Source organism: Siniperca chuatsi, linkage group LG7 (assembly GCF_020085105.1).
Source record: "Siniperca chuatsi isolate FFG_IHB_CAS linkage group LG7, ASM2008510v1, whole genome shotgun sequence".
Lineage (NCBI taxonomy): Eukaryota > Metazoa > Chordata > Actinopteri > Centrarchiformes > Sinipercidae > Siniperca > Siniperca chuatsi.
The window spans coordinates 14,936,985-14,948,083 of record NC_058048.1 but is presented as its reverse complement, the minus strand read 5'-3'; the positions used below and the strand labels follow the sequence as shown (position 1 = coordinate 14,948,083).

Here is an 11,099-nt window from a genome sequence, read left to right as displayed (position 1 = left end):
CCTCCATTACTGCTGTGCAATATCTTAATCTCAATAAGCTACACACGACAGTACATGCACCACTGCTTATTACTTATTTTATTACATTGTATTATTATACTGTTTTTTCATCATCAACCGGTAAACCCACTTGGTACTTCACACTTATTTTATCTTATACTTATACCCACCTGGTACTTAATTTATTTTCTAACCTGTTTTTATAGTGTTTTATAGTGTATTATATTTTTTGCTAGTACTTTCTCCTGTGTGCACTGACGTAAAGGCAAGCTACTGTAACAAAGAGTTTCCCTTCGGGGATCAATAAAGTATTTCTGATTCTGATTCTGATTCTGATCTGCGAGAGGCGAATTTTAGATATCAGGGGATATCTAAAATTATCAGGACACAACATCTGGAAGCCATGAATGTCTGTACAAAATGCTGTACCAATTCATGGAATAGATGTTGAGATATTTCAGTCTGGACCAAATTGGTGGGCTGGTGGCCATCCATGGAGCCATGCCGCTAGCATGGTTAAAAACAGCTTTAGCTTTAGTTAACTAGCCAGAAGGCTAACATTGGACTGCAGTTTATATTAATGTTAACATAGGACTACTTGTTACTTAATGCTACCATGTACAGTACAGCAGGCTTTTTTCACAGCAGACATTATGACCTGTCATAGTAGGAAAAGCACAGGTGTTACTAATAACATTAATGATGGCTCTGTTTTATTTAAGTGTCATTACTTAAGTCATTAGTGAGCCAGCATGCACAACACCAGGACCCTGAAACTGAAGCCGCTAAATGGAATTCAGCCATCATTAACTTTATATTTTATACCTGTGCTTTTCCAACTTTGACATGTCAAAATGTCTTCTGTGAAAAGGCTTATTCTAGTCCACAAATCACATGCATAAGCCACTCAGCAAGAGAGTAACTGTTAGCTGACCAAATACTATGGTTAGGTAGTTAGTTGTGTTTTAGGTAAACACAGGTTGACCAGATATAGCCAAGGAGTAATAATCAAAATAATCACTTCTCTTCTCGCTAGTTTTGTCATTGCAACAATGACAAACACCACATGTTAAACAAGCACATAAGCTTACATAAAGCTAATCTGCTGAAAGAGTGACGTCAAACACAAGAGCTCCTTCGTGCTCGTCATCCAAGTGAACAGACGAGGACCTGATTGAGGACCACCCTCCCATAAGCTGTGCTCCCAGTGGGACAGAACTAAAAAAGGGAAACATTTTCTTTATCTCCACTACAGACACACATACACAGTCCGATACCGGATACTCCCAGGAAAATGGATTCGTTTATAACTGCACATATGAAACAAACCGTCACATTCCACTACATCTGCACACACAAAACACAGAAGCCACAGGGGGTGATCTCTGTCATCTTTACCGTACACATTAACCACTGCTTTGTCAAAATATTCACTAACAGTGTCACACTGAACTTTCTGACTCCTCATAAACACACCGTACGTCCAAAAGGCTCCATTTGATTTAAGCAAATAATGATCATAACGTTTGACCTGACTGTGGTATACAGACCAAGGTTATACCAACAAACCAACACAAAGGATCAATAATGCTAACAAAAAGAGGCCTTTTGGAGGTAGTTTACAGTAAAAGACGACTCTGATTCAACTATTCAACCCAAGTATTGTCGGTTTCCCGCAAGAACCTCATATTGCCAAACATTGATATCAGCTGCTAAAGTGGTTTACAACTCATGGGTCAAGCCAAACCACTGAAAACATATTATAAAATGTCAAATACACATGGGGTCGCCTGCAGGGCTCAGTCTCTAAAAAACATTTTGAAACACAATGTGTGTGTAGAAAACAGTCAATAACTATGAAGTGCAAACAAACAGCCAAGCAGAAAATAACTGTCTTTGTCACATTGTATCAGTGGTAGTGGAAGTGCTCCTTTGTTTGCTTACACTCCAGATTAGAACTGACTTATTTCCTAATGGCCTTACACTCCTGTGAACCATGTGTTTGGACTAAGCTAATATCAACGGTCTATTTGAACAGGGGCCGGTGAGCAGTGGGACATTTAGTTAATGTGTACTCATGAGTAAAGCCGGGGAGGAAAGAAAAAGTTTAAATGGTACAGAGAGAGCTTTCCAAAAACTGGGTGTGTACTGTCTACTGAGAGAAAGAGAGAGACAGTTTCAGACTTGGGGGGGAGGACAAAGTATGAGAGCACAAGGAGCGGCATAAAAGAGCAAACTAAAACGGAAGATGATAGCATGAATAAAGAAAAGAGAGAGAGCTGCCAATGAACTTCAGGATAGCCAGAGAAAATGGAAGAAAAAGGGAGAGAAGAAAAGAGACCCCCTGTTTCAACCCTGCCCGATTCCCTCTCGCTCTCTCCTTATATGGCAGTGTATGCGTGTGTGTGTGTGTGTGTGTGTGTGTGTGTGTGTGTGTGTGTGTGTGTGTGTGTGTGTGTGTGAGAGAGAGAGTGATACGGGCTCAGTCCCAGTGTTGCTCTTAAAGGGAGTGATTAGATCAGCGAACGCACGCACTGACTAAACTGAAACTAAAAGGGCCCTTTCCTTGCCATTTGTACACTGCTACCCAGTTTTACCGCTTTCCAAAAAATCCTCACCCCATCAACCACTCTATGGCACTTTAAAATGTCTATGGCACTTCATAAAAAGTACTTTACGTTAACATTAATGTAAATTGCCAGGAAATGATTAATGTGGAAACATGAAGTTCATTTTTCAACAAAAACTCTACATAAGTCCTACGTTTTTCAACATGGCAGAAAAATTAGGTTTTTAACTGTTTTTGGTCTCAAGTCATAATTCAAGTATATTTTTAAAAAACTTAAAAAAAAAAAAACCAACTAAATTTTATTCTTTGAGAGTTATTGAAAGAGGTGGGGAGGAGGAAGGGAGAGGAGAATAGAAGAAAAAGAAAAAGGACAAGAGATTATATCACAATCAGCGTGTTTATGGCTATGGCTCCTCAGAGGGGACAAAAATAACCCCTGGGATCTTTGCCTCAGGATGGAAGGAATCATAAGAAGCAAGAATCCTCTCATTCTATCTTTTCCACCTTTTTTCATTTCATCTTTCCCTCCCTTCTTGCTGCACCGGACTGCTTCCCAGAATGCTCTGGCCTGAGCCCAAATGACTGGAATGCAAGAATCCAGGTAGCATGTCTGCATAAACACACACACACACACACACACACAGAGCATCCATCCACACATACTGTAAAAGGAGGAATGTACTGTACATGTAAATATACACATATCAGTGCAGACGTAAACCTTCAGTGAAATGTGTGACCTATGTGACTTTTAGGTCCAAAAATATGCTCCTCAGTATTAGTATGACAGCGCTGGGATCAACAGAGAGGACACTTTTATTGATCCTGTATGTAGCATCAACTTACGCTACATACAAGATTAATAAAAGTTTTAATGTCCCTTTCAGCAAAGCTAAAACTAATGTCCTAATTATGTGGATCTATCGACATGGGTGCTCACACTGAACTTAAACATGGAACCCCCAATCGGTTTGTCCATTGACAATTCCAATAATAATAAATAAAACTAAATAAGTTTTATTCAAACAAGATGTCGACAAATAAAAAAAGAGAGAAGCAGCATTACTTTGTGCAATTATATTTTGAACAGAGAGCAAGAAGAAGAAAAAAAAAATATGGACCTGCAGATGGCAAATAAGATGCAGACAAAATGCTCTGTGTCTGTTTTGCAGCAAAGTTCAGTTTTATTTATATGAAAGCAAAGTCTCAGTCAAGACTACAGTATTAGTCACAACATAAAAAAATCAACAAGTCCTTTGTCAATGCCCTCTAGGACGACACACAGAAGGAATAAAAAAAAGAAGGTAGACAACAAAAATGGTGGCAGCAAAAATTCAACGACAGTAATTCTCTTGGAAAATACCAACCCTCTCCCTCCTCTCATCTTCCCTCATGCCATCTTCCTCCCTCTTCCCTTATCTTGTCATTTTTCTTTCCCTCCCCATCATGTCAGAGAGAGGGACGGGGATGGGGACGGGGGGAGGAGTTTCCGGAGAGGACAACATTCCCAGGCCTGTACTATTCCTATCCCTATTAATAGAGCACACACATCCAACCAAAACACAAGCCAAGTCCCATATCTTTATGTTGTGGCCCTAAATGCAAACAAATATAGTTGCAATTATCTCATGAACCACCAACCACCACTGACACTAAGCTGCATGCATAGAGATGAGAAAGACACAGAGACTGATTTTAAGGCACCAGACTGACATGAGTTAAACATGATTCACACTGACAGTCAACTCACGTTATTTCCTAGCTCACCAGTACACTGAAAGACTCAGCGTGACACCCAAAAAGTCACTTTTTTTTTTTTTTTTTTTTTTTTTAAACCAGGACTGCAGCCTGTCATTAGGAAGATAAGATGCTGTCATGTAACTAGCGGTTAACTCTCTGTTGGGTTAATGCTTATGTTGTTTAGCTGCCACAGAGGAGAGACAAAGGTGAGACAGAGGTGAGGAACAAGAGGTCAAAAGGTCTGCTGTCGGTGCTGAAGGCTGCTCATTTCCGACTGCAATGAGGAGAGTTTTTCAGAGCTCAGCACCTGAGGTGGTTGTCGGATTTATGGTGTACTGTGAGTCTGTTTTCAGATCAAATCTACAGGTGGCTTCACATGTCGACATCTCCAAATGACAGCAAGAGATAACAACTGCAATGTGTTTTGCACCACAAGATACTATAAGGGAGAGGCAAAAGGTTTTGGCAAGTCAAGTTTTTTTTTCTGGATGAGATCATTTGTAATTATGTGTTTATTTGTAATTTGTACAGTGTGAAATGTAAGTTGTATGTGTTCGTATGGTACCTGAAACCGGATTTTTATGCAGTCAGAGTAGGCAAAAGAATTGCAATGGATGGGAGGCTCTGTGTTGCATCCCCACTTTACTATCAGATTCACAAAGCGGGTCATAATATTACATAAAAACCTTTCAAGTGCAGCTTTAATTTATTATCTGACATAAATACTTAACACAGTAAACTGCAGGCTTTCAGTGCACAACTCATTTTAGCTCAGTGATTGTACAGAAAAACTGCTAAACTGCATAATTAGAGGCTTTTTAATTATAATTATAGTAACATCATCCTCAGCTACACTCTTCCATGATATAAAAGTATATATTAATATTCAAAAGCAACCAAAAAACCAAAAGGCTTTTTTTTTTTAAACAAAGAGTTAATTATAAGATGCACAATAGGGCTTTAGCTTTATGTTTCATTACAGTTATCCAACTCATTTTGGAAATGTGATTTGGATATGTTAGGAGCACAAATACTCAGATGTAGTAGATCAACGCATCAAACAGAAAGTAAACATAGTGTGACCTTTGTGTTCATTCAGCAACTGCAAGTACCACCACTACACAGTAAACATTTAAATGTATAAATGATCAAGAGAATATCACTTTTAGGAATATAACATGCTCTAAAATGTAATGACACACAGTGTAATAACGGTCTGCTGTACAGTGTAGCTTGTCAACATGTAAAGTCCCTCTTAAGAGGACTGTAATTAACAATTGCTACATACATAACTGAATTTATAGCTGATGAATTACATGGATGGATAATTATATTGATAATTAGATAACAATAATCTAATAACTGAAAAGGATGAGGAAAATGCATTTAGGTTATTACATCACTGTCAATACTATTATCACATCATAACTTAATAGGCTGCACCACTTTTACTGTAATAATTGCCTATTAATCGAACAATGTGATGTTACTATGCTTTACAGCAAGCATCCATTAATAGGTTTGATTACAGTTTCAACCCATTAAGGGGACATTTTAATACATGCTGAAAATCTAAATTTAGACAGTTCTTGTGTGGGGAAAAAAATACGATCAATTTTGCATTCATAGTTCGTGTTTTATCAAAGTCCTAGAATGTAAAGGGATAAACAAAAAACAAAACACAGACATTGCTACTAAGCAGGTTCTTTCTCAACATATCCTGGCACTGTTGTGGCTGCTGATGGAACACTGAATTAGGGCTGCACGATATGGTAAAAGAATCATATTGTGATTATTTTGACAGATATTACGATTGCGATATAATTCTAGTGGGAATGAACATTTTTGCATCACAATTTTCATTTTCACTGAAAAAACTATTAAAATCATTATGATGTGACATTTGTTGGGGTCTGTACCAAACAAACATGTTTTCTTACATCTGGAGAACAAGATTTGTAGGCCGGAGCATCTCTGCAGCACTTACAGTACTTCATTATAATGGTGTTTTGTAACACATTTTACCTTTATCAAAAAAAAAAAACTGCAGCTTCTATGGATATTGCACTTGGCCATATTGCAACTTTGATAATATTTCGATTAATTGCGCACCCCTAGTGTGAATGCATGTGTGGTTTGTTGAAATCTTCTTTTAATCAAGAGGCGTTCATATTTAAGTCTGCCATGCTTTGCCAGGCACACACAAGCACATAAGTATACACACACACACACACACACACACACACACAGAAAGTCCAGAGAGTCTTTTATGGCTGAAGGGCTGTTCACTCTGTCAATAAGATCCAGATGTGAGCTCAGTGGGAGAGGGGATAAAAATAGAGCGAGAGAGGTGAGAGAGACAGAAAGAGAAAGACGGAGACAGGGTCATAAAGAAAGCAAGAGAGACAGACGTAGAAACAATGATCTCAGTGAGAAAAGTTGGATGGATAAACGCAGGAGAGCAGACAGACTGATGGGGTGAACAGAAAGGTGGGGAAAAGGTGTAAACTTGGTTTGTTTTTTATTGTGCCGACATGTTTCTTTCTTTCTTCTTCTCTCAAACAGAAACGCTAGCCCCTCTGATGTCAACACATTCCTACGGCAACATACATACACACCCGTTCCACACAGATGGTTGCTACGGACGACGAAGAATACACATAAGGGCGGCCATCATCTTTCTCTAGCCCAAAAAAAAAAGTCCACAGCTCCATCACTGTCTACCCTAAATACAGTGTTACACAGTGTTTTAGTGCTTAAAAAAGTTCTCTGGTCTTTTGAAGCAGCAGAGCTCCCACTGTCTTTTCTGTCTTTTTGCTCTGACAAACCCATTAAGGGAGATGCAGAATGGTAGTGTGTGTGTGTGTGTGTGTGTGTGTGTGTGTGTGTGTGTGTGTGTGTGATGGTCAAAAATGCCTCCCCCAAACCCACTTCCTGCCCTGCCCTCTCAATGAAGACAATTATGGTTCCTGCGAGAAGGATAACACAGAAGAAATAGCTCCTTAAAAGGCAGGATCCATGTTGTTTTCACCTCTCCACACATTTTTCAAATTAAAAGCCAATATTGCATGTTTGTCATATATAAAGAATAGGTTTTTCAAATCTGTATGAAGAAGTGCAGAGCTGAAGCCATTTATTAGCTTCATTTTTCAGTTTTGCTTTACTAGAAAGTGGCAGGGACAGGAGGGCTGCCACATAGATCACAGGCTAATAATGCGGTTTTCTACTGAGACACAATTATGCTGCAAGAGTCTTTTCTTTCACATTAACCTGAATGGTAGCATGACTGTAATTTACATTTTTAGACAGATGCCTTAACTGCAGCAGAAGTGATCTGTGTCTGAGGTTTTGAACTACAACAGATGACATCGTGACCTGCACTCCTTTGGAAAAAGGTAGGAAAGCAGCAGCAATGGCTGTATTCGTGGTTGGAGAAAAAACCGAGCCAATCACTTTATCCTATATCCTGCACTTGCTTATTGCACTTCTGGTTAGACATACACTGCATTTCGTTTGTACATGTGTAATGACAATAAAGTTGAATCTAATCTAATCTACTGCAGCTTCTGCTTCCAGTGAAAATGACGTGGGTGGGACGCATACGTCACTCGCAACTGACTGAGAGGCCTGTTTAATATGTAAACACAGGGACAAATGATGAAAAAATATTCAGAAAAGACAGCTGATAATGAAAAAGAACTTAGAGAAAGTTGGTGATGTCATTGTGTTGTCATTCACGTGATAACCTCAGAACAAAGAGAAGTGCAAACAAATTATTTGCGACAAATAAAATGTATAAAAATCACCTGATGGCTACAAGGACGCACTAATCCCTTTAAGCCTCGACAATTGGTTTAAAACTTCAAGGTCAGAATGTGAGCTATTTTTAGGAACATGGCATCTTCTTATCACAAGTGTTTTGTCTACTCTGCCATCATTCACAACCTTGAAAGTTTTCAGTGAGAGTTTTAGCTGCACCAAAAGCATGAACGTCCGCTAGATAACTAGATGATACAACAGAGATGTGACCAGGATGACGTGACAACAGTGCAACAAAATGACAATGGATGCTATAATGTGTGTGTGAAAGGTGTCAGACCCACTAGTATTTGTTCCCATTTCACCTGTGGTTGTTGAACTTTTGGGTTTGGACCCCCACATTTTACCACAGGCATGTGTTTTAGGTCCCTAAATGGCAAACAATCCTGCTGTTTTTATTACACTGGAGATCAGTTACAAAGATTTAGTCCTGGTCTGACAATTCTCAGGAAAATATGTGCTCCAGTGATGTTTAATGCGAATGGCATCTCTGTAGCACACTGTGTGAACCTTAAATCATTTCTCTCCTCCTTTCACAATAACATTTCAGAACCACACAATTGAAATGCCAACTGGTGAATAAAATGTTTGAGGGGAGAAAAAGTCGAGGCCTGGTTGAAAATAAGAAGCCTATTGAGGAGTGAAGAAGGACGACATTGTTTCAGGACAGACAGACCCGATTACCCACAACCCCCTGGCTGTCACTGGGTGATGGGAGCTTTGTGTGAGCCCTTCAAACATACCTTTGGACACACACACACACACACCCCCCTCCAATCTCCAGATAAATGGCAGTCATCATCATTAACCATCATCAGTGCCACAGTGATTACTGCTGTTATATTTGGCTACATTTCCACACCGTTGGTTGAATGTGGGACAGACAGCCAAGGGACAGCAGGTCAGCACACACACATATGCACACACACACAAAACTTCATAATTCAAAGGGGTTGCTAGCAAAGGTTAAAAAAGCTAGCTAGTTTCACTTTTATACATTTATACTCAGACAAAGATCAGTTACTGTTGGTTCTGGTTCAAGTATTTCACATTAACAGCAGCATCCATGCCAAAATTAAGTCCTGACACACATTGGAGGTGTATCTACTGTAACTCCATCACTGCCAACAGTGACTCTGCGTGATAAACTTGCAGGATTAATTCATTTGGATCTAATGCCAGATAGGGTATTAGTGCATCCAAAATTATTTTTAAATAGACTTGTAATCAGTCAAGGTGATCACTTCGTATAGCAGCGGTTCCCTGACGCCACCTCTACTCCCGACCCCTCCTCACAGGTTGCATATGTCTATGTGTTGTGAGCATTTCCAACCAAAGTGAGCTTTCGAGAGACAGGAAGAGGTAAAACTCTGCAAGCAAAAAAGAAAAGAAACAATTCGTAATTTTGGGAATTTATGGTTATATGCTTTTTATTGGAGAGTTAGGTGGAACGATTGATACCACTCTCATGTCTGTCTGTTGAATATAAGGCTACAGCCAGCAGCCAGTTAGCTTAGTTTAGCATAAAGACTGGAAGCAAAGTGAAAAGGCTAGCCTGGCTCTGTTCAAAGGTAGCAATCCGTCTGCCAGCACCTTTAAAACTCACAAATTGACATGTGAAGCTCGTTTGTTTAATCTGTATGAAAACCAAAGTGTAAAAATGTCAATTTATTCCTTTAATTCCTATCTTGTCAATCATCTCGCAACCTCTCAGATTTATTTTGTGACCCCTTGGAGGACCGACCCCCAGGTCTTACAGGATGTGACCTTAGAAAATACAATCTGATGCAAAATACTCTCCTTTAATCAACCATGTTTCCAAAACCCTTAACCTAATTATTACCAGAGTTTATTCTCAATTGTATTTTAAAACCTCTGTAAACAACTGATGGGAACTGATGTGTGTGACATTGTGACTCAAGTGACATTTAATGGCTTCTTATCACTTCAAACAAATGTTCTCACAGTCACTGAAACCTACAGTTTAGTTCACATACACACACTGATTAAACACCAAAACATATTTCTGCTACATAAATGTTTTGTTTTTGCGACTTTTCTCAAATATTTCATTTTTAAACAGTTTTCAAATTAAATAATCCAAGGAGTCATCACTCATCACGGACAGCGTTTTGCTTTAAAAGGTCAAAAGCCAAAAAAGGTTGAGAATCACTGACTTTGTCTGACATCAGTGCTGATAGTTCTGTGTTTGTATGAACTTGTTAAAAACTTGCCATTAGCCTCAGATTCTTAGATCCATATCTACTAGCAAGCCACAGCACAGACAGGAGGAGTGACGATGGGAAAGTTAAAGTAAGAGTCAGAGAGAGAGACAGAGGAGAGAGAAAGAGAGAGACAGGGACAGAAAGAAAAAGACACATGGAGGGAGGCAGGGGAGTTAGAAGCCCCTTCGTCTTTTACATTTTTCTATTTGGCATCAAAGTCATTGAAACACACACACACACACACACACACACACAGTAGTCCCATGCCTCTTTCTACTTCTGTCTTTCTCTCATTCACACTAACACACACACACACGTACACACAAACATGTCTAAGTTTTCTCGGTTGAGGTAAGGTCAACATATTTTCAGTCTGACTCGTAGTTTTGTCAAAACTCATCTTGGAACAAAATGTTGTACTTAAGTACAAAGGTTGGCAGCGGCCAGAGAGACCAAGCCTCTCAACGCTCACCTGTGAGGGGGCAGGGACAGGAAACAGGTCACTCATTTGGACTGTTTGGAATTTAAAAACACAGATCAATTTGACTACAAAAGACTAAACTCTAGCCTGAGTGTTGATCGCTGGTATAATACATAATGTTTCACAAAAGCAAAGTGAGGGCTCAATAATTAAATTCTGGGACTATTAAATTGCAGGTGAGGTGTAGTGGGAAGTAGTGAACAAAGCCGTACAAATATTCTGACTAGTCTGGCCAAAAAGTCTGTACAGTGATCAAAGTATGTGC

At 39.3% G+C, this 11,099-nt stretch overlaps 1 protein-coding gene across 1 annotated transcript in view; it reads right to left on the bottom strand.

Moving 5' to 3' along the window:
- LOC122879463 (rho guanine nucleotide exchange factor 17-like) overlaps nt 1-11,099 on the bottom strand; it is a 69,811-nt gene that overhangs the window by 42,430 nt on the left and 16,282 nt on the right. The gene's annotated exons all lie outside the window — the stretch shown is intronic.